Source organism: Pogoniulus pusillus, chromosome 2 (assembly GCF_015220805.1).
Source record: "Pogoniulus pusillus isolate bPogPus1 chromosome 2, bPogPus1.pri, whole genome shotgun sequence".
In the NCBI taxonomy this organism is placed as follows: Eukaryota; Metazoa; Chordata; class Aves; order Piciformes; family Lybiidae; genus Pogoniulus; species Pogoniulus pusillus.
The window spans coordinates 28,871,354-28,895,894 of NC_087265.1; the positions used below are offsets into that span (position 1 = coordinate 28,871,354).

General features: G+C 45.0%; 1 long non-coding RNA gene across 2 annotated transcripts; it reads right to left on the reverse strand.

The window, feature by feature from the left end:
• Nucleotides 1–10,367: 10,367 nt before the first annotated feature.
• LOC135187823 (uncharacterized) lies at nucleotides 10,368–23,389 on the reverse strand. Of its 2 annotated transcripts, none has more exons than XR_010307465.1 (3): nucleotides 23,345–23,389; nucleotides 17,595–17,716; nucleotides 10,368–11,423 (listed from the first exon to the last, which is right to left on the reverse strand). It is a non-coding gene; the product is annotated as an uncharacterized LOC135187823 (long non-coding RNA). The 2 variants fall into 2 exon arrangements; XR_010307466.1 differs by having other exon boundaries at nucleotides 17,562–17,716.
• Nucleotides 23,390–24,541: the final 1,152 nt, after the last annotated feature.

A 24,541-nucleotide genomic window follows, 5' to 3' on the forward strand; every position in this document is an offset into this window, starting at 1 on the left:
CTTATCTCCCTTGTGTTTATTCTGTAATCTTATCTTCCATTGTGTGCAGGGGAAAAGCTTTCTTTTCTCTACTTGTTTCTGCTTGGAGAAGAATGGTAACCTTTTATTAAATAAATCTGGGGAAGCTGTGCTCCAAATCCATATTATCACTAGCTCAGGGAAAGAAATTACTCCACAGCCTTACAAAAAAGACAGCAACTAGCACTTTTTATAGTTTGCTGTTAGATGACCTGAACTTACTGCCTCATGCTGCTGAAATGAAGGAGGGGAAGGACTTTGCTACCAAAGATTTGCAGAAGCAAAGGTATACACAAAAACTCAGGCAGCCAAATTTGAGAGCTGTTTCCAACCACGGAGCCCTGCAGAGCACCAGTGACCTTGAGGATGCTGGGTGCCAGAGCACACAGCTATCAACTAATTACAAGGTCTGGTAGTGACAGGACAAGGGGTAATGGGTTTAAACTGGCAGAGGGGAGATTCAAACTAGATGTTAGGAAGAAGTTCTTTACAGTGAGGGTGGTGAGACACTGGCACAGGTTGCCCAGGGAGGTTGTGGATGCTCTCTCCCTGGAGGTGTTCAAGGCCAGGTTGGATGAGGCCTTGAGCAACCTGTTCTAGTTGGAGGTGTCCCTGCCTATGGCAGGGGGGTGGAAATGGGTGATCTTTGAGGTCACTTCTATCCTAAACCATTCTATTCTATTCCCAGATATTCCCATTGTGAGAAATATATATAGAATCATATGTTTGATCCGATCAATTCGTGGCAAGGGGTCACAGACAAGGAGGAAGGGGGGGGGGGGGGTTTGAATGAAACTGCATTCCTGCTTGCACCACCATCTCCATAAGCTTAAAGATAGGAGTAATTAGATTGGCAAAGGAGGGAGGCAGGTGGAAGAGATAGTCTTTTGCATATTTAAATGGAAATGCATTCCTCCTGGTGCCACCTTTCCTGTGTGAGCAAATAGAAGAACCAGGACTTTGAAGTTCATGAGGAAGACACTTAAGCAAGACCCCTTACTTCGTCAAAGATTACCAGAGGGACCACTGGATAAAAGGAGACCTGTGTGGAAGAGACATCTCACATTCCTAAGAACTGATAAAGAAAACCCAACCTTTTCTTAGAACTTAGTAAATATGTAATAGAATAGGGTGTAAAAAGAGAAAACTGAAGGCAAAGGGGGTGCGTTGGGGTAGATCAGAGTCTCCCCTCATGCCCAGGCCTGATTGCTTGATTCCTGCAAATTCTATTAAAGCCTTAACTTGCATGAACACCAGTTTGTGCCTGCTATTTATGACACCATGTTTGGGATCACTGTCCAAACTCACCACCTTGACTCTTACACAGATCAGCTTTGGGTGCTACACCAGATTTCAGCCTCGAAGGGCCTATCACAGCACCACAGCATGCCAGCATCATAGGGGTTGGAAAGGACCTCTGGAGATCATCCGGTCCAATCCCTCTGCTAAAGCAGAGGCACCCACAGCAACTCACCCAGGATCACATACCCAGGTGGGCTTGGAATTTCTCCAGAGAAGGAGACTGCACAACCTCTTTGGGCAGCCTGCTCCAGGGCTCCAGCACTCTAAACAGTAAATTGTTGTGTTCTTGGTTCCTGATCTGGAATACACACTGGCCACCTCTCCCTGCACTTTTCAGCCTTTCACAATGCAAGGGTAGAACTCTGGGAAGCACAGCCAGGAACAGAACCAGTTAAACACTTCCTGAAAATCTTGATAGGAAAATAATCCTGAGGGGCTGCTTGGTTTGCTTGAAAAAATTACTTAAGCCTTCTATGTTCTGTTTATATTCAATTGACAAGAGTCAACTTGCAGCTCTCTATAGACTGTAGGCAAGTCCATAGGCTCCTGTAGCATTTTCTAGACTTTCTGGTCCAGTTTTAGAGAGAAAATTGATTCTCTTCCCTGCTCAGATTATGTTCTGCAGTGTAGGACAAGTTTTCTTTGAAGGAAATGAAAAAAAGGAAGTGGTATTTTGTAATATTGGAATGTTGAAGGATGCAAGAGGAGGAAGCGTAGTCTTGAGCCATAAGATTAGGAAAACAAAAGCAAGGCAAGCCAAGCTGTTAACAATATGTTCACATGCAGATGAGTGCTTGTTCTTCTTTTTGAACAACTAAACCAGGATCGATTTTTCTTTTGTTGCCAAGGTTACTGAATTTTCAGTAGTCTTGTGGGAAGGAGGAGGTGGGGAGGGGATGTTTAACTCATTGACTGTCATCGTTGTTTAATATTCAGAATCTTCCATTAAAAGCAATCTCAGTTATGGAAAATAATTTCTTCCTTCAAAAGAGGAAATTCCTTCAAAATTTTCTTCAAAAAAGCAAATTAGAACTAATTTGCCACTTAGAATCCACTGGCAACAAAAGAGCTTCAAACAGTTATGTAAAACCACACTCTGGATTAGGTCATCTTGGGGCCACCTGGACCTGAAGGAAAAGGAGAAGAACATGCATTTGATACACATTTGGGCTCACTTCAGAACATGCAGATCTCTTTCAGGATCAGGTGGTCTGAGAAAGAACTGAGGAGTTTCTCAGTTCCAGACCTCAGTTACCCAACGCTTTCTTGCTTAGTTGTACATTAAAGGAGCTTTGGTGTCATCAAGATTTCAGGAAGACATAGACATTGTGGTAGAACAGACCTGTTTCTTGTAGTGTCTCCCAGCCCACTCTTCACTGAATTGTGTGACCAGGCTGTTTGAATCCATGCCTGCAGCCCACCATCCTCACATACCCTATGCAGCACTCTGAAAAGTACATTGTGCAGCACCCAGCCTGCATGCTCCCAAGGCAAAATGCCATTTAAAGTCATAGGAAGACAGACTCAAACAAGTTAGAAGTCTCTTTCCCCTCTGGTAGTCCAATAATGTGAGTGAAAACTCTTTTTGTTTCATTAGGTTTCAGAAAATCACTTTTTTCCCCCCTACTTTGGTGTTCAGTTCTGCAGTGCTCTTCCGTGAGCGTGGCTGTGAAGGGCCCAGTGCCACCGCTTGAAACTGGAGCCACACTACTGGGTGCTGCTATAATGACCTTCCTCATGAATATGTATTGCTGGGGAAGGAAAGCAGAATAAAAGATCAGAACATTTCCACACTCAAAACTCTCCAGAGCTTCAGCCCTGAAAATCAGGAAGGTATTCTGCTTCTTCTGGAGCAAAGCACCAGGGATCTTCCTGGTCCACTGTTGTGACTTTTTGGCCTCTAACAACAACAAAACATTAGAGTGGCATAGACCCATTGATAGGGCTGCTAAATAGTTTGCATTCAGAAAGCAGCAATGTAAAATAGAATAAGTTCTGTGCAAAACTCAGAAATGAATGATCAAGAAGGTGGGGGCTAATTAGCAAGGAGATGCTGGGTTGAGAACACACCTGGGTGTGAAGGAGTTTGGATTCACTTCAGAATTCAGTCAGATTTAGTTCTGCACAGAACAGACATGAGATACAATCATCATGACCACTGCCATGTACTGTGCAGTGAGCTGAGCTTGCCAAAAGTCATTCCTGAAATCGATGCCAAGACGTAAAAAACAGGTTCCCTGCAGGCACAACATTGAGGCACTTTAAAAACAGTTCAGACTTATATTTCAAAGGTTCTTACTTAAGTTTGGGAAAATGCACCATGCTGCTCATTCCCTGGATAAGAATCCTTTCCAGGATTACTTCATGTGGTCATTCAGTGACCATCTGTTACTTACCTCCTTTGGTTCTGCACATCCTCTGCTCCGATCAGCATCAGTTTATTCTTTCTCTTTGACAGCAAAACCATAAACTAAGTTCAGCAATTATTACATTCAGATCAGGTCAGGGAAGGGGGGTGAAAAAAAGCCCTTTGTTGCTGTGTGTTGTTTATGTGTTTCTAAAATGTTGGTTAGAAGCAGCCAACAGGAAAAAAGAAGTCCCTTTCTAGAAGTCCTCTCACAATGAGATCATCAAGCTCATGTCCACAGTTGCATCACCAGCCTTTCTTTCCAGAGGTAAAGGTCAGCTGCAGATATTTCCATGCTAAGTTTTTGTAGTGTCTTTCCTGCATCCAGTTCCTTGGCATCTTTGAGCTCTATTTGACTGGCTTATGGTTCTCACAACACCTGCCAACCTCCTCAAAAAACTCACTTTGCCAGCAGGTCAGCTGCTCTTCTGCTCTTCTCTGCCTTCCAAGACAACTGTCAACAAGCACTAGATCCTTTCATGGCATCTAGCATGGCCTTTGATTGTCTCCCACAATAAATAGTCAGGATGTGGTATGTCTCCTCCTTGGAGAAATAAAGAGTTGAGAGCTGCCTCAGTGGCATTTAGAGATGCTGCTTTCAGTGCTGCACCTAAGATCCATACAAGTGAGATTTGTACCTCACTTTCCCTGTACATTGAATCTAAAATAATGTGTCTCCCAAGATTTGTAGGAAGGGATGAGATACTGAAAGTGGGTCCTCAGCAAGGTGTTTCAAAGAGGCAGAGATGTGGTACTAAGGGACATGGTTTAGTGCCAGCCTTGGTAGAATTAGAGAATGATGGGACTTGATGATCTTAAAGGCCTTTTCCAGCTGTATGATTCTATGATTGAAGGTTCATCTGCAGAATCCAGTCATTTTTTCACACTTAAAAGTGCTAGAGTCAATTGTGTTACTGTGGAGCAGGCTGCCCAGGGAGGTGGTGGATCTGACCTACCTTTGCCCAAAGTCAGAGCAGAGGTCTTTCCTTCACCTCTCCTCTAGGTTGTTCTTTAGCCTTGTTTTCTTATATTTTCTGATACCATCTTCTCTCTTCTGATTAGTGTGTATTTTGAGGAGTTCTCTTCCCTTCACCAGTGGTTTAGAACCCAAGAGATAACAAACTTTGTCTCTCTCACCATCTGTGACACTGCCTCAGCCCATTTTTGTGACTTTTCCCTGTTTGGTTCAAGGTGAGATCTTGCTCAGGTCACCTGCAAACCCTTTGTGTGAAGTGAGGCAGCAGTTACATTCCCTTAATTCTGAACCTATACCCTCGGACTGCCAGGGTCCAGCTGCTGCTAGGACTGCTGAGGCAGTGACTCCTCAGAGGGATCTGAGGTGCTTTTTCTCAAGGAAAAGAATTTGCTGAGGTTTGCAAATGTGAAAGGATGTGGTAATGGAAGTGTTTATTGGCAGCACTTTGAAATGTTTTGCTTGAAAGATGCTTTCAAAGTGTTTTCTTTTCTTTGCATTTATCTCCATTCTGCCAGCTTTAAAACCTCCTCTCAAGGCTTCTGGGAATTAGAGATCTGGGGTTTGGAGCTGAGGGGGCTTGGGGGGGGGGTTCTCTGAGTAAAGGTTTGCAGCAAGAATGAGATTTGCTTTCCATAACTGGAATGTATTGGATTCCTGATTGCAGCAGTCGGCCTGGCACCTTGTCTCAGGAGTACAAGGCAAAACCAACCCTGGGTGAGGTGGCACTTATGTCTACATGGACAAAACCCCCTTTTGGGAGGAACATTGTTCTGTCAACACATCTTGGCAAGGCAGCTCTACGTGGTGAATGTTTGTGTCAGATCAGTCTGAGGTGCAGCTTTTCACATGAATAAGCACCTTAACTTCTAAGCTCCATGGATTTCAGAGCATACAAGCAACTAGTTCATTGTTTTCTATTAAGATTAATTTCTTGGGAACACAAAGCATGGGCACAACATCTGAGCAAGAATCCTTAATTTGGAGACAGTTTCTGATTAAAAACCTAGCAAAACATGGTGAGGCTTCCAATTATCACAGAAAAACAATTAACTGCATGGTTAGCAGTTCGAGACCAGAGTTCTTCCAGGGATTGTTGCATGTCTGCGGGACTAAGAAACTATTTTTAAGTGTAAACTTTATGTATCAACTATGTACAGCTCTATAAATTTCTATTCAGTTAAGGAAGCAATGATCAAGAATGTTCACCCAGACATGCTGAGGCACAAAGCAAAGCTAAGAGTAGGAGCTGCTGTATGACTATGCTATCTACATCAAAATGATCTTCAGGATGGTTGCCTTTGAATTTTATCCAGCAAGGAAATAATTCAGCTCTAGCCTTCAAAGCTTTCTAAGCACAACAATTAGCAAGGATTTTTCCATCTAGGTTGTTACTGTACATGAATTCCTTCATGTAAGGTCTTCAAGCTGTGCATGTGCTGCTACTCGTCTCTTCAGTAATTCCATCGTCATTTCCCCTGTATTTAAGCCCCTTGCTAGGAGTATTCATTTAAATAAATATATATTTACTTAAATACTCCTAGCAGTGAAAGCAAGGTCTAATTCATGGCTTACACAAAAGTAACATACTTGGGTTTACAATCCGATGCTCGTATCTAAAATACATCCAGTCTTCCTGGTGCCAATAAGAGCAGTTTGGGGAAATAGGAGATTAATTTAATGATAGACAACACACTTCACTCTCTCTTCCTCAATGTATTGCACAGTCTCGGGGCCTGATTCTGATCTCATTGGCACTAATTTGGTGTTGGTTAAGCTCAACTGACAGGAGTGAAATTATTTTTCATTTAGTAGAGAGTATGTGACACCAGAGATTCATTTTTATATATCATGTCTTTACATTTTCTAACACAGGGTAATGATGCTGAGCACCAGCTCAAAAAAATCACTGCTCCTGCAGATGAATTTCGTTAGATTAAAATCTCACCTGGAATACAAAGCCATTATTTCCTTTTTATAAGCAAGTTTAGAAATCAAATGTCTGTTAAAATGTGGTTTTAGTCTTTGTTACACAGACATATACCATTACCAATGTTAAGTTCCTATCTACCAGGATCAGAGAATGAAAGAATCACTCAGCTGGAAAAGACCTCAACATCATTGAGTCCAACCATAACCTAACACCTCCCTGTATGCAGTTGTTAGACCATGGACCTAAGCTCGTCATGCAGATATCTTTTAAACCCCTCAAGGGATGGGGACTCCACCACTTCCCTGTGCAGCCTGTGCCAGTGACATTGCTAGGTCTTGTAGGAAAAAAATTAGAGAGGCAAAAGCCCCTTTAGAACTTAGGCTGCCACTGCTGTAAAGGAGAATGAAAAATGTTTCTATATTAATGGCAAAAGAAGGGACAAGGACAACCTCCACTCCTGATTAGATGGAGAGGGGAATATAGTAACAAAGGATGAGGAAAAGGCAGGGGTGCTTAACACCTTCCTTGCCTCAATCTTCATTAGTGCTCTCTAGAAACACTCTCTGCAACATTTATGGTTTCCCAGGTGAGCTGTTTCTGTACTGCTGTCTGAGCTCCTTGGAAGATCTCGCCAATGGAGAAGGACCTGGGAGTGCTGCTGGACAAGTTCACCGTAAGCCAGCAATATGTCCCTGTGGCAAGGAAGGTCAATGGTTCCTTGAGGTGCGTTAATGAGAGTGTGAACAAAAGGTTGAGGAAGGTTCTCCTCCTCCTCTGCTCTGCCCTAGTGAGGTCACACCTGGAGAATTGTGTCCAGTTCTGGACTCCCCAGTTTGAGTGTGACAGGGAGCTAGAGAAGAGAGGTGAACAGAGATTATGAAGCTGCACAGGGCACTTAAGTATCTCTCTGACAAGGCTGAGAGACCTGGCCTGGAAAAGAGCAGATTGAGAGAAGATCTTCTCAATTATGATCAATAGCTCATGAGGAAAGGGCTGGGCTCTTTCCAGTGGTGCTGGTGGCAATGGATACAAAGTAGAGCCCTAGAGCTTTCATTGGAACTTAAGGAAGTTTGTGTTAACTCTTTCCTATGAGGATGCTGGAGCCCTGGACCAGGCTGCCCAGAGGAGTCTTCTCTCCTAGAGATATTGCAAACGCTCCAGAATGTGTTCAGGTGCAACCTGGTTAGCAGGTAAACTTGCATTATCAGAGGGATTAGACTATATGATCTACAGAGGTCACTTCCAACCCCCACCAGTCTGTGATTCTATGATTTTGGAGGGAAGTGTAAGGACAGAGAGCTTTAAGTTCTAAAAGAGAAAAGCTAGGTAAGCTCTCTTTTACCTCTACCAGAAATACATTTTCCATCTAGTGCAAAAGTTGAATGACAACAGTCAAACAAGGGAGGCTGTTGTCAAGTAGTAAGGGAGGAGAGCTATCTGCTGGGTAGATTGTGATCTTATCACTTGTCAAAATCCATGTGCATTTGTCTTAGAGAATTATGCCTTCAGGTGGTAGGTAACCATCTCACTGCTCAGTAATTGCTATTCAGCTTCTTTATCAGAATTATTGGGTTATTGCCAACATTTGAAAGGGTTTCTGTAAGAGGAATACAGAGGCAATTCACCTTCGGTTATCTGTGTGTTAGATGGAATTTCTTAATACCACAGGCTGTCTTCTTCGGGACACATATTGAATAAAACCTAGTTTACCTCCCTCAAATAATGACAAATTTCAATCAACACACAATCCAGGGACCTGTCTCCCCAAGATTTAAATAAAAGCTGTTTTACCTACCTCAAATAATCACAGAAAGGTAGGAGATCATTAAGTCCAAATCCCCCTGACAAAGCAGGATCACCTAGGGCAGGTCACACAGGAATATATCCAGATGGGTTTGAAAGTCTTCAGAGAGGGAGACTCCACAACCTCTCTGGGCAGCCTGCTCCAGGGCTCCAACACCCTCACAGCAAAGAATTTTCACCTCATGTTGAGGTGGAACCTCCTGCATTTCAGTTTGTGCTCATTGCTTTTTGACCTATTACAGAACACTGTGAAAAGAGGCTGGCCCCTTCCTCTTGACAGAGAGAAGATGAAGAACATAGACAGCTGAACTGAGAACCTCTCTGCTAATGCCAGCTTAGATTCCACAAACACATCCAAAGATTAAAATTCTTCTGTTGGATGAGGCTTTTCTTCTTGGAAGCCCAGATGCAGATGAACAGACAGTCCTCACAAGGTCCCTCCTTTGAGAGGAACAGGAGTGTTCCTGCTTTAAAGACTGGATGAGGCACTTAGTGCCATGGTCTAGTTGACTGGCTAGGGCTGGGTGCTAGGTTGCACTGGATGATCTTGGAGGTCTCTTCCAACCTGGTTGATTCTATGATTCTGCTTCACTTGAGGACTCCTGTGGGAGGTTTATACCTTCCCCTTCTGTCCCTCTGTATACAACAGGTTGGTGAGACCTCTTACTGGTGGTCTTAAGGGACTGCATTAATAATGACAGACTTCAACCAATACACAACCCAAGGACCTGTGTTCTCAATATTCCAATTCAGTCAAAGGTTACCTGCTAAGTATTTGTTTATACTTAACAAGTGGAACGTGTGGTAAGTAAGTTGTTATTTGGAGGTCGTTACAGTTCTGTATGATTGTTACACGATAGAATCTTCCAGGGAAAAGAAGCAACCTCATGCTTTTCTGTCAACTCTGCTTTGCCCAGAGAATATTCATATAGAGCACTTATTAAAAACAGGCTAAATAAAAGGAGAAGAGGAGAAAAAGATCTCAAGCAATATTACAGAAAATGGTATGAAGCTTTAAATGTCACCTTTCCCAGTGAGGTTAGCAGCAGAAAGTCACAGGAAAATGATCTATTTTGGAGCCTTCTGAGTGATAAGGCCATGGCAACATCCAAGGAGATAAAAGGGAAGGTCCATTGGCTGCCCATGCCTCACAGATCGCTGCCTGAAGCCAATGCGCTTCCCTTGCTCACCTCCCCCTGCAGTTGCCTGTTGATAGCACTGCAGGTTGAGAAAGCTGTGCTCCAGAATCCAGGAGAAGAAAAAGATGAGAATTCATTACCATAGAATGACCTTCCAGAGTGGGAACTCATCTCAGACCTGTGCTAAAGCAATCCACTCAGGTGTAACAGAATAAATAGGCCAAACTATAGCAAAACTCCCTCAGCCATATGCTATTTATTGCCAAGTGAAAGATAAGCTGCGTGCAGGAAGCTGCTCTGAATTTGTCTTCTGGTACAAAACTATTTTTAAATCTTCAGAGATATATTTAAAAACTCTTGAAAAGCCACCTGTGAGTCTGAGGTCCACAGGAGGAACAGGCTTCTGGCTCAAATCTTGAAACACTCTGACTACCATGTCCTGCTTTGAGCTAGACCAGAACTGATTCTGCTCAGTGCTGTGACTTCTCAGCTCGGTCTCTGCTCAGTGAGGCACTTTCTGCAGTTCAAGGCAGGTTTGCAAAGCCAGGGGCTGATGGGGAGAGTTCCTGCCAAAGCCTGGGCTGCAGACCTGTGATGGTTTAGGTGTTGCCCACTCCTCCACACTTCAGAAAATCACCCAGGCTAGACTCTGCAGCTTTGGAAATTGGCTGAAGCTTTATATTTACAGCTTAACACAATATACAAGCAGATATTTACAAGATACATACAGAAAGATACAAGTTAAAAGATAATACAGAAACACAACAGCCCTCTCAGAAACCTGAGTCCCCAGGAGGGGCTCTCAACCACCCTTCCACCTTCCTCCCCTCCCTCTTACCTTACCTTGAATATAAGGCAAGATCTGGGGTAAGTTTGGAGGGTCGGCCAGGGGGGTTAGAAAGCAGATAGATTAGTCACACAGACGGCAGGTTAGAGAGAGAAGTTCAGCCCAAAGCCCAGAGAGAGACTCAGAGAACAATTCCCTTATCTATGTATGTGTTCTTTTTCTTATACATCTCAGCAAGCCTATGAGTGGAGCAGACATCATCATTGTTTCCTTTTCACAGCCTTTAATTCTTCTCACCAAACTATCCCAGCTAGCTTCAAACTAGTACAAGACCACAGGCACTGATAAATCTTGCACCCCTTGTTGGGGTGCAAGAAGTCAGAGGTGGCACCTGTGTGGAGGAGCAGACGGAACAGGTGACCATTAACTGACAGCAAGGGACTCCATCCCATGAATGTGACCTTCAAGATGAAGCTGAGAGATCACAAGGATCAAGCCTCTTCTTCAATGGCTGGTGTCTGAGGAGGACTCTGTCCATTGCCTTCAATCCCAATCCATGAGTTCCTAAATCAAATTATATAATTCAGCTCCTGAATCCAGTTCCACTCTGCTGCTGAGTCCAGTCTGGGACTTCCCTAGTGCCTGCCCACAGCACCAGTGTTGACAACGACATCATTGCCATCAGGGATTGGGTTCCATGTTGATTTGTGTCTCTTTGTTTCCTTGGATTGTTCTTCCCATGCCAGCTGGTTTCCCACCCCATCAGTCTCTCTCCCTTCTTCCCTTTGGGAAGGCAGAGGTATTCGCAGAGAGCCTTTGTCACCCAGCTGATGGGCAGCTCAGTTCTGACCCGCACCCCTAGCATTAGTTCATTAGTTGTCTTTTAAAGCACAATTCTAAGATGTCTTTAGACTAAGCACCGAATGGCTGGGTGGTACAAGGAGGAGCAGGTTGCTGAAATGCAGCAGTGTGCAGGAATGAATGCTGAAATCCATTCTTGTTAGAGTTCTGTTTTGGGAGACATCCAACAGCTGGCCCATGTTGTGTTCAAGTGAATAGTCCTAAGACAAAAGAGTGAGTTTTAGGAATGTCTGGTAGAAAGCTTTCTCCATACAAATTCCCAACAGTTTAAGGCAACACTGCTGCCTACTGGGACACTTGCTCAAGCCACATTGAAGCCCACAAGAAAAGGACAATAACAATCCTACCATGCCAGCCAACTTGGCAAGGAGTCAAAGACAGGGGCCAGATGCTCAATAATTGGGCCCTGTGAAAGAACACCATTAAGCTGTGTAAAAACTGAAAAGCTCAATGGCCTTAGGCATTATGCTTGTAGCCAACCAACAATTTAAAGCTAAACTGCTTGAAGGCAGTAGGAACCTGAATTTCAAAAGGTGGGAAGTTTCTTCTTCTTCTCCCAACACTGACAGCTGTCTGTGCCTGAGCAGAGGCACCATCAATAATACAAAGTTATCCGAACCGAGTCGCCGCTATGTTGCTGGTGTTTCCTGCGAAAGGAAACCATCTTAACAGCAGAGCCAGGCACTGGCCAGGTCTTTCTAGGGGGTAATTTATTTTGTGAGTGAAAATCTGCTCAAGATGCCTGCGGCGTGGCTTCAAAATGCTGACTACCTGCAGAACCAAATCAACTGTTGTAGATAGCTGAACCTCTTTCCAGCATGCCACCTGACAAGTGCTTTGTCAAATGCTTTCAGGTTAATTCCCTTCACTTTGTAGACACAACCATAAAGTGTTAAATGCTGGACCTTGTAAAGAGGTGGGCATGGAGTCAAATGAAAGCTACAAAGGCTGATAAGTAAAAGTAGGCTGAACATGTTCAAAAGTGTGTGCATGGGCTCAGAGAAATGTGGATATGAGTATCAATAACACTAAGAGGAAGGTTTTGGTATTGTCAAGATTTTGGTTTCATGAAGATTTGCTTTTGAGGTGTCACTCTGTGATGTGAACACTGATTGTGACTGCTAGCCATGAAGTCTTTTCATGCCTAGCTAGTAAGTATTTTAAGGCATGGTCCTTCTCCTGGTCAGTGCTGCCCCTGCACAGAACAGACTGGGAAGATGATCCTTCTTTTTAAGCACCAAGAGACAAGCCAAACCTCGGACAAGAATAACTGCAGCATCACTGAACGGTCAGACAGGTGATGTGGTTAATGGAGTCCAGTTGCTGTGTCCACACAGCTGCTGACAAACAAGACATGTCCTGTTTCACAGCTCATCAATAAATCATGATTAAATTTTGTTTGGAAGGCCACAGGGAATGGAAAACCTCAGAGAGGTGGAAGCAGTAGGCTATGTAAGTCCATATTGTTCTCTCCAAGTAGCTAGGTTCAGCTTCTCTCCTTTCTGTGTTCCAGTAGTGTTGTCAGAGCAGCAAATGGATAAGCCCTACTCTAACACTGCTTTCATTAATTTAATGGTATTAGTGAAAGCTAAACAAAATAAAACTAAGCTCCTCCTTATTTGCTGCCATTTGCTGGTACCAAAGATAATGAGGCATTTCTTCTTTGAATGCCAAACTTTATCCAACTTCCTGAAAGTGATCTCTCATTCCCTTTGATTTGGGCCCGGGTCAGGGGCTGTAGAACCTCCATGCAGATTTTCATTTCACTCTAGTGAGTAAACACTGGCACTAGACACTCAAAATAGCTGTGAACCAGTTGACAGAAAAGCAGCATTCTTTTGCCTAGCTGATTATTCCCATTAACACTAAAAATTCATTTGATGCATATGTGAAAAACTCCAGCAGTTGTCTTTTTGATGTCAAGTGGTAAAGAGCACACACTTCATTAAGTGGCACATCAAAAGGGTGAAAATGCAATCCCTAATCTATGTTTTATGACATTCTTCTAACAATGTATTGTAGGAACCTGTATTGCATCAAACAGCAAGAGGTCCTGAAAAATCCCTTGAGTGGGAGAAGGACTTGTCATACTTTTCATTTTTCCAGCTTTTTAAGTTTCCTAAGCCTTCCATTTAGTCCCTGAAGATAGACATGCTTGTCCTTTTCACTGATGGAAGCTTAAAACGGGATGGATGGAAAATAAGAAACACTGTGCTGAAATCCTTTGTCTTGGCCACGATTCCTGCTTTTGATCTGGCTTCGCACATGCCAAACTCTTGGTGCAGCGCACGTATCCAACAACACCTTCTAAAGCTCTGAGCAATGTCACTGTCTGGTAACACCACCCCAATGTCAGATTTATACTACATTAGATGTTATTTCTAATCAGCAGGGTGAGGAGGGCAAATCTCCATCCTGGCTGGCAAAGAGAGAAATGGGATGCAGCTTTGGGTCAAGGTGTCCCTCACTGGTTGCAACAAGAATACTGGCCCTCAGGACTGAGCCTGCAGCACTTAGCTGATCACCTCTGCTGCTTGTGGAAAGGAAAGAAAACTTATCTGAAGCTTCAGCCTGCTTTGAGACAATCTGCTCAAACAGAAGCTAATTCCTCACTGAGGAATGCTGACACAGGCAGAGGGGATATGGAGGGATCAGAGCTCTGCAGCATCCACCTCCCAAAGTGCTACTCTGGAAACTCAGAGTTTGCAATAGAGTTCTGGATCTCACCTGCTTTACTAGCTGCAGCTTTATGTGATGCTATGAGCTGGATGACCTAATTTCCCAGTGCAAACCACAGACTGTATATGGCCACAGATGTTTCTGAGAAACTTGGCTGATGTGAGGCTTTGTTTTTGAGGAAAGCCTCTATGCACTGTGGGTTTGTTCACAAATGTCCAAGACAAGGCTACACTTCTATGGTTCAAAAGCACTACAGCAAATAAAAATAATAATTAAAAAAATCACTGAATCATAGAACAGATGGAGTTGGAGTGGACCTTAAAAATCATCTAGTTCCAACCCTGTGCCATGGGAAAGGGCATCATCCACTAGAACAGGTTGCTCAAATCCAGCCTGGTTTTAAACATTTCCAAGGATGAGATGGCATGCTAGTTTTAGGCTAGCTGGAACATTTTAGTGAGAGAAATTAGATTATAGGCTCTGAAAAGGAAACAATGGTGGTGTCTACTTCACTCATAGGCTTGCTGAGATGTATAAGAACAAGAACACAACATAAATAACACATTGGGTCTCTGTCACAGCTGGTGCCTTTACTTTTCTCCCTGGCCTGTTTTCTGTGTAACTAATCCCTTCTGCTTTCTAACCCTCCAGGCCAGTCCTCCAAACTCACCTTGCATGTAAGGCAAACACTAAGATAAGGTCGAGGGGTGGAAAGGAAGTGGAAGGGTGGTTGAGAGCCCCTCCTGGGGACTCTGGTTTCTGGGAGGGCTGTTGTGTTTCTGTATTACTTCTTAACTTGTATATTTCTGTATGTAGCTGTATGTATTGTAAATATCTGCTGTACACTGTGCTAAACTGTAAATATAAAGTTTCATTCCTTAATTTCCAGCCAGCTGAGTCTAGTCTGGGTGATTTCATAAGAGTAGGAGGGCAGGTAACACCCAAACCATCACAGGTGGCCACAACTTCTCTGGCCAACCTGTTCCAGTGTTTCGCCACCCTCATAGTAAAGAGCTTGTCAAAATGTTCCATGGCTTTAAAAATGAGACAGTTGTGGATTAAAGTAATGGGAAAAAAATCCCAACAACAGTTTTGATTTGTAATATTTGAGGTTGATAAGGCTGATTTGACTGTGACTGTGCCCTATATGGATCATATCTGACTTTCTTCATTTCACACAGAGCTTGATACATTTTTACCTGATGAAAAAATGTCGTTGCATTTGCTGCTGTAGCTTTCCTGGGGTATTTGCATTCCCTGAACACACTACTGAACAAGTTTTCTGGCAAAAACATTTACTGAAACAGAAGCTGAAAGTAAATATTGGAGCAGGTTCACAGAAGACTCCTTATCCAGCCTGTAAATGAGAATATTAGCACTGGAAATACGCTTCCACAGAGTAATATTTATCCAATAACAATAGTGTGACCCATTTATGCTACTAAACCAAATCAATAGAGTTGGAAATAATGTAGACATTCATTATAGCAGAGAACTCTACTGAAAAGATTTTTTTTCCTAACCACTGAATAAAAGTACTACCAAAAAAAAGGAAAAACTAAGTTTTAAATATGCAGAAACAGGAGAAGAAAGGTTTTCAGTCTGCAGCATTTGCTTTGACAGATCCTATCATTTAAAAATGCTCCTGTGTTACCTGCTTACAGAGACATGCATCAGTCAGGCGTGAAGCAGAAGGGATATCCTGCATCTCAACAAGATGATTTGCTTTCCATACTTCCATGCTCAAACACTAAGAATATTCACACCAGTGTTTTGGAGCTACATGTCACAAACCTGAGCATAAAATGTTAGGAGTTGTGAGTGAAGGCTGAATTCCACATTCTTTGAGTCATTTCATGAGTTTCTGAAGAACAGCAGAACCTCCCATGTAACACATCCTTTTGACAGCAGGCATTTGATAGGTCTTACTGCAAAGCCAGTCTTTGGCATGCGGGAGTTGTGAGCTTTGAAAATGCTGTAGCTGGAAAATGAACCCTAGAGCTGAAAGACCTGGTCAGAAGATACCAAGCCCACGTGGGCTCCTGCTGCTGACTCTGGGGTTGTTTGACACTGAAGAGAGGAAGCATCCTCAAGACCTAGAGATTCCTTTTCTCCATCACTTCCCAGATTTTACTACACAACAGCATCATGTTGATTCCTGCACTAAATTGGACTCAAAGTACAGCACCATACTGTGTTTAGATTTGCTGCATATACCCACAGGGCAGGTAGACTCCCACTGGGGATGACCAAGGGGATGTATGGAGATGAGAGGAAAGCCTTGCACCATCAAGGACCTGAGGCTTTTGTGATTATGAAAGGCAAAAATAAGATAATGGAGACACTAACAATGATGAAATTACATGACAAATGAGAACCCCTAACAACAACTCGAGACTAGAGAGATCTATAGAGGTTTGGTTCTCCTGGCCAAATAATCAACTAGTTTTGACCTTTAAAGGCACTGAAAGCCTGGTTGGATGGGGCATTGAGCAACATGATCTAGTAAGGGGTCTTGCTACCCATGGCAGGGGCTTAGAACTAGATGATGTTTAAGGTCCTTTCCAACCCAAACCAGTCTATGATTCTATGATTGAGGGAAATAATACAAACAGGCACTGTTTCCTTGCCAGGCTGGCAGTGAGTAGTGCCTTGTTGCCTGGCATTTGAATCTGAAGATACATACACAGAGGTGATCACTGCATCAGGTGTGTGCCACACAGAAGAGCTGCAGCAGTACTACAACTGAAACACAACCTCGTGTCCATCATGGAAACATTGTGAAACAACTCCTTGGTGTGTTTGACCCACACTTGAAGGACACTGTGCCTGGAGCAAGGGACTTGAGATGTTGCTTTGAGGGCAAGGGGTGAGCAGGCATCTATATGAGGGCAGCAGCCAAACTTGTTGGGACAAGCATCCAGAGAAGCACCTTTCTCTAGCAGCCAATGAGTCAGAAGGGCATCGGTCTGTCTGCTCTTGCAAGGGTAACAGTGCTTAAGAGTCAGCTCTCTCTTTCAATTTGACTCTTGCCTGGGCTCAGGTCTTAGGAGTTTCCCACAAACCACAGTGCCTTGGGCAACAAACCCTTACTTCTTATGCAGACAAGCTAAACTAAACACTGCTACATATACAGATAGATAGAGATATCTTTAACAGACATTTTCCAGTATTAGCTCAAGCTGGACAATTGCTATTAAATCACCTGCATGCAGGGGTGTGATGGCATCTGTTTGAACCCAGGGCTGCATGCCTGAGCCATTGCTCACCTTCTAGGGAAACAAATAGAAAACCAGCAATTCCCAGGTGCCTTGGACTGCCTCCGAAGCTTGCAGCTTGTTCAGCTGTGCCTCTGCTGCAACCCCTCCCACTGCTGTTTCCTCACATTCAGAAACCAGGCTCATCACATTGTGCATTAAAGCACACTTTGAATCACTTCAGATCCATCTCAAAGCCTAAGAGGACCAAGTATTCCTTCCAATAGCATTGCACAGATAGGGAAGGAGGAGGTTTAACTTTCCCTTATCCATGCTTCATGTAGGTGAGGTTTTGTCTTACATCATCATAAAATGTTCACAATATTTGTCTCTCCTCCATGCAGTAAATAGCACAAGCAGGCAGCTGGCAGTATACCAGTTACATTTTTTAGTGTGACTTACAGAGAAAACTGAGTTTCTGCTCAGACTTCTCACCATTCAGCAAGGAAAACATCTCTGAACATCCCTCTTTTCCTCTCAGGTTTTTCTCCCTTTCCTCTGAAGGTCAAAGGTTTCATTTGTATGCTCGTCTCTCTCTTTCTCTTCCCAGTGTAGCCCTAATTGAAATTTGACACATCTACCCATTAGCTGAATTTATTCTTTTTCCACGCTTCATTAACAATGCTCTTTGCTATATTACAACGGTAATGCTCATCATAAAACCCTCTCCTATGCAATGTGGCTTACAAGGGATGGTGATTGATGGTATCAAAGGTAGCACGGAAGCTGGCAGGTAGAACTTTGCACGCTGAAATTGCAAGCTGTGGCAGGAATCTCAACAGATCTGGACATATTCTGACTTCTCAAGGTCTGCTAAGCGGTGTAAAACACCAGCCAGCTTCTCAGATGGAGCAGCATTAACTCAGCTAAAGCAGAATCTGTGCACCCCTGTGATCCACCCCATCCTCCAAGCCCGAGTCTGACACAAAGAACTACTTCTGGCTCTACAATCTTAACCCACATTATTCACCCGAAACGCTGAATATCATTTTCCCCAGTAAATTATGCACAACTGGCTCTTGTAACCAGAGAAAGAAATGCAGAACCATAAATGCAAATGAGCTTTTCTTTTTCAGACTGCCACTTCCTCTCCTGATGTAGTGTACCACTTGTCCATGCAGTTTTGTCTTTTTTGGGGAAAATGACATTTTCCTCTGTCATGCAAGTTTCCCAAGGTTGCCATGGAAACTGGGCCTCTCTTTCTCTAAGTCTTTCACCTTGAGAGTAAAATGGTTGTCACTTGCAGCACATAATTCTGCAGGTTAAACTTTCTCCCATCACTGGGATGTGATGAAATACAACCCCAGAGTTCAGGGACAGAGGAAGAGGGCAGAGTGCTTGTGTATTTCTCAAGGTGACAGCCACATCCTTCACTGTCCTTTCCCCTCTCTTTAGATGCAGGGGCAGCAGGTGCCAGCCTGGCACACTGGGCGAACAACGCCAGCTCTTAGCTTTGTGGCATGTTTGAATGGCAGAACAAACAGGCTCCAGCTCCAGTGAAGGATATGCTGAGCCAAACATGGTTCAGGGACATTTTGCTGCTTAGTGGCCCCCAGAAAACCCACACCTTCCCCCAGAAGGCATCCAGCCCTGGCAGACCCCCACCGTATCAGAGGCTGTCTTGTGGGAAGAGGGAGAAGTGGCTGCTCTTCCACCGTGGCCCTGAAGGCTAAGCACAAGGAGCACACAAAAAAGCCTCGGAGAAACAACTTTGTATCTAGAAAACAGGGCTTGGGTTTCCCACAATGGCTGCCAGTTAAAGCAAGACCTTGTGAAGCAAGGAAAGAGGATAGCCTTAGAATGTTGAGGTACTGGAGCATGTCCAAAGAAGAGCAATCAAACTGGTAAAGGGCCTTGGACACAAGTTTTATGAGGAACATCTGAAGGAACTGAGGTTGTTCAGTCATCAGAAAAGGAGGCTCTGGGGAGACCTCATTGCCCTCTGCAACTCCCTCAAAAGGAAGTTAAAGAGAAGTGGATGTCAACCTCTTCTTACATGCAGCAAGTGACAGGACAGACAAGAGCAAACAGCCTAAAATTGTGCCAGAGGAGGTTCATGTTTGGTATTAGGAAAAATTTCTTCCCAGAAAGGGTCCTCAGACACTGCAGCAGTCTACCCAGGGAGATGGTGGAGTCACCATTCTTGGAGGTATTTAATAGATATGTGGATGTGATGCTCAGGGACATGGTTTAGCGGCAGTAACTTAGCAGTAACAGTGGAGTTGTGAGCTCTTAACAAGTGTAAGGTCCTGCACCAAGTCAGTGCAATCCCAAGCACAAATGCAGGCTGTGTGGCAAATGGCTGGAGAGCAGCTCTGAGGAAAAGGACTTGAGGGTCTGGGTTGATGAAAAGCTCAGTATGAGCTGGCAGTGTGCACCTGCAGCCCAGGCAGCAATGTCTTGGGCTGCATCAAGAGTAGCCTGGCCAGCACAGCAAGGGAGGAGATTCTCCCCCTTTGCTCTTGTCAGACCACACCTGGAGTACTGTGTGCAGTTCTGGAGCCACCAACACAAGAAGGACATCAAACTGTTAGAGTGAGTCCAGAGGAGAGCCACAAAGATGCTCAGGGGGCTGGAGCAACTCTGCTATGAGGACAGGCTACAAGAGTTGGGGCAGTTCAGCCTGGAGAAGAGAAGGCTTTGAGGAGACCATACAAGAGCCTTCCAGTATCTTACAGATCCTACAGGAAGGCTGGAGAGGGACTATTTACAAGGTCTTGTAATGACAGGACAAGGGGTAATGGGTTTAAACTGGCAGAGAGGAGATTTAAACTAGATGTTAGGAAGAAGTTCTTTACAGTGAGGGTAGTTCTTTACTCAGAGCAGGGGAAAGATCCTGGCACATGAGCTGGCAGGGCTCACTGAAAGGGCTTTACACTAGACTGGAAGGGGGAGGGGGTAAAACACAACAGTACTAGAGACAAACCACAGGAGGCTGAGGGTGGTAGGCCAGAGATAGGGGTAAAACCAGCAGCCCAGCTGAAGTGTATGTACACCAATGCACACAGTATGGGTACCAAACAAGAGGAGGTGCAAACCTTGGTACAAGAGGAAAACTACGATGCTGTCACCATCACAGAAACACAGTGGGACAACTGACACAATTGGAGTGCTGTAACCAATGGCTGCAGATTCTTCAGGAGAGACAGGCAAGGGAGAAGGGGTGAAGGAGTGGCCCTATACATTAGGGATGCTCTGGATGTCATGGAAGTAGAGATTAAGGATGATCATGTTGAATGCCTATGGGAGAGAATGAAGGGGAAGGCCAACAATCCTGGTTGGAGTCTGCTATAGACCACCCAACCAAGAGGTTGATTCTTTAATCAGCTGGAGGCTGCCTCAAGATCACCTGCCCTTGTTCCTGTGAGTGACTTTAACCTGCCAGACATCTGCTAGGATTTTAACACTGCAGAAAGAGGCAGTCTAGAAGGTTCCTAGAGTGTATGGAGGACAACTTCTTAGCTGTTCCATGAGCCTACCAAGGGTGTAGCTCTGCTTGACCTGCTGCTCACAAATAGAGAGGAGCTGGTGGGAGATGTGGTGGTCAGAGGCTGCCTGAGGTTCAGTGACTATGAAATTATAGAGTTTTCAATATATGGTGAAACCACGAGGGGCATCAACAGAACCTCCACACTGGACTCCCAAAGGGCAGGCTTTGGCTTATTTAAGGGACTAACTTGGAAAGTTCCTTAGGTAACAGCCCTTATAAACAAAGGGGTCCAGGAAAGTTGGACCTACTTCAAGAAAGAACTGCTGGAGCAGGCTGTCCTGTTAGAAGATGAGCTGACGAGGGAGGCAGCCAGACTGGATGGGCAAGGAGTTCTGAAGGGATTAAAGAAAAACAAGAGGGTGTATCACCTTTGGAAAAAAAGAAGGTGTCCCAGGAAGAGTTCAAGGATGTTGCTAGGTCTTGTAGGAGAAAAATAAGAAAGGCAAAAGCCCCTTTAGAACTTAGGCTGCCACTGCTGTTAAGGAGAATGAAAAATGTTTCTATATTAATGGCAGAAGAAGGGGCAAGGACAACCTCCAGTCCAAATCAGATGGACAGGGAAATATACTAACAAAGGATAAGGAAAAGACAGGGGTGCTTAACACCTTCTTTGCCTCAATCTTCAGTAGTGGGACAGGTTGTCTCCAGGGCAACTGACTTCCTGAGCTGGCAGAGGGAGTCAGGGACCAGTATAGTCCTCCTGCAATCCAGGAGGAAGAAGTAAGGGACCTGATGAGCCACTTGGATCCTCATAAGTCCATGAGACCAGATGGGATCCACCCTAGGGTGCTGAGAGAGCTGGCAGATGAGCTGGCCAAGCCACTCTGTATCATTTATCAACAGTCCTGGCTCACTGGAGAGGTCCTTAATGACTGGAAGCTGCCAATGTGATGCCCATTGAGTCAGAAGGAGGAACCAGGAAATTCCAGACCTGTGAGCTTGACCTCAGTGCCAGGCAAGGGCATGGAACAGGTCATCTTGAGTGCCATCACAAAGCACCTACAGGATGGCCAAGGGATCAGGCCCAGCCAGCATGGGTTTAGGAAGGGCAGGTCTTGCCTGACCTACCTGATCTCCTGTTATGATCAGGTTACCTGCCTGGTGAATGTGGGGCAGGCTGTGGATGTAGTCTACCTGGACTTCAGCACAGCCTTTGACGCTGTCTGCCACAACAAGCTCCTGGCACAGCTGGCAGCTCCTGGCTTGGACAGATTCACTCTGAAATGGGTCAAGAACTGGCTGGATGGCAGAGCCCAGAGAGTGGTGGTGAATGGTGCCACATCCAGTTGGCAGCCAGGCATTAGTGCTGTGCCCCAAGGATCAGTGCTGGGCCCAGGCCTGTTCAATATCTCTATTGATGATCTGGATGAGGGGATTGAGTCCAGCATCAGTAAGTTTGCAGATGACACCAAGCTAGGAGCAGATGTGGATGTGTTGGAGGATAGGAAAGTCCTGCAGAGGGACCTTGCCAGGCTGGATGGGTGGGCAGAGGCCAATGGGATGAGATTTAACAAGGCCAAGTTCAGGGTTCTACACTTTGGCCACAACAACCCCAAACAGTGCTATAGGCTGGGACAGAGTGGCTGGGGAGCAGGCAGGCAGAAAGGAACCTGGGGGTACTGGTAGATAGCAGGCTGAAGATGAGCCAGCAGTGTGCCCAGGTGGCCAAGAGAGCCAATGGCATCCTGGCCTGCATCAGGAACAGTGTGGCCAGTAGGACAAGGGAGGTTATTCTTCCCCTGTACTCAGCACTGGTCAGGCCACACCTTGAGTGCTGTGTCCAGTTCTGGGCTCCTCGATTCAAGAGAAATGTTGAGGTGCTGGAACATGTCCAGAGAAGGGCAACAAAGCTGGTGAGGGGCCTAGAGCACAGCCCTGTGAGGAGAGGCTGAGAGAGCTGGGGTTGTTTAGCCTGCAGAAGAGGAGGTTCAGGGGTTGCTTAACAGCTCATTGCTGTCTACAACTACCTGAAGGGAAGCTGTAGCCAGGTGGGGGTTGGTCTCTTCTCCCAGGCAACCAGCAACAGAACAAGGGGACACAGTCTCAAGTTGTGCCAGGGGAGGTATAGGCTGCCTTGGGAGGTGGAGAAGTCACCATCCCTGGAAGTGTTCAAGAAAAGACTGAATGAGGCTCTTAGTGCCATGGTCTAGTTGATTGGATAGAGCTGGATGATAGGCTGGACTGGATGATCCTGGAGGTCTCTTCCAACTTTGTTGATTTTATGATTCTAGTGAGACACTGGAACAGGTTGCCCAGGGAGGTTGTGGATGCTCCTTCCTTGAAGGGGAGGTCTTCAAGGCTAGGTTGGATGAGGCCTGGAGCAACTTGTTGTAGTGCAAGGTGTCCTTGCCTATGGCAGGGAGTTGGAGTTAAAGGATCTTTGAGGTCACTTCCGACCTGAACCGTTCTATGACTCCATGATCTTAGAGGGCTTCTCCAATCAAAACAACTCTATGACAAGACACTACACCCCCATGAGCTTCCAGCTCAGCCAAGTACTTAAGCTCATCACAAATGAGCAGAAAGAAACATCTAAACATAGAGGAGCTCAGCTTAAGTCAGAAGGCCCAGCCAGCACCCATGGAGTGATGTTATAGTGATCATCAAGCCTATTCCTGCATCACCAGGGGGGCACTAGAACCCCCAGCCTTTGATGCCCTCCACCATTCACCTGACATGCACCTTGGGGACTCACCAGTGGTGATAGGAGGAGGATCCTTCTGCCCAGTTAGCAGCCTGAGGAACCTTAGGGCTTCTGCCTTTCCTGGAGCCCACTAAAAGGGGAGTGTGCAGGGAGGGCAAAGTAGTCACACCTGGGGTGGGAGGAGACTCCAACAGAGCCCAGGTGCTCTAGGATGTGGGGAGAAAAAAGGGCAAATTCAGTGTGGGGTGGGAAAGGGTGGAAAAGGGAAGGTGGTCCTGAAAGCAGGGAGATGGAGAGGAAAAGGATGGAGGGAAAGAGGAAGATGGAGAGGAAAGGAGGGAGATGGGGGAGAAGGGGGATTTTAAAAAAAAAAAAAAGAAAAGAAAACTGGACTGTAAAGGATAAAAAAAGTGCTCCTGCTCTGGCAGGGGGGTGGAATAGATGATCTTTCAAGGTCTCTTCCAGCCCCTAACATTCTCTGATTCTTTCTGATTCAGTTGGACTTGGTGAACGCAAAGGTCTCTTCCTACTTCAGCAGTCCTCGTGTTCTAGGAAAATCCAGCACAATATTTACCCCAGCCAAAGGAATGTATCAGGGGAAACAAGGCTGGAGAGGATCAGGCATGGACTTTTGTCCAGACCTATGGATCTTTCCCCTTTGCCTATGGCTGGTTTGGTTTAGTCTCCACACAGGGGTTGTGTGTCATGAGCTGTATCCTCCATGAAAAAAAAGCCTTGGAGTGGCTGCACTGAAGGGATCAGAAACTAGTGAGAATGTGCTATGTGGCTCTTGTCATGGCCACATAACTGAGCTGCATAAACAAATCCAGAACGGGGTGCTCTAAATTCAGGGACAAAATCCCTACCATCCACTTTGAGAGATCATTTGCCCATAAAATCTGAAGTGTGTATAAGAAACACTTTATACCGAGAAAGTGTCTTAAGGAAAGCTGAGAGGCAGCAACACAGAGGGCTGCCAAGATGATAAGGACACTACAACATCCGACTTATGAAGAAAGGATGAGGAACTTGGGCTTTTTAGCTGGAGAAAAGAAGGCTGAGGCCAGATTCGATCAGTGCTTACAAATACGTAAAGGGTGGGTGACAGGAAAGTCACTGGATCACAGGATATTAGAGGCTGGAAGGGACCCAAGGAGATCGAGTCCAACTCCCCTGCCAGAGCAGGACCACACAATCTAGCATAGATCACAGAGGAATGCATCCAGACAGGCCTTGAAAGTCTTCAGG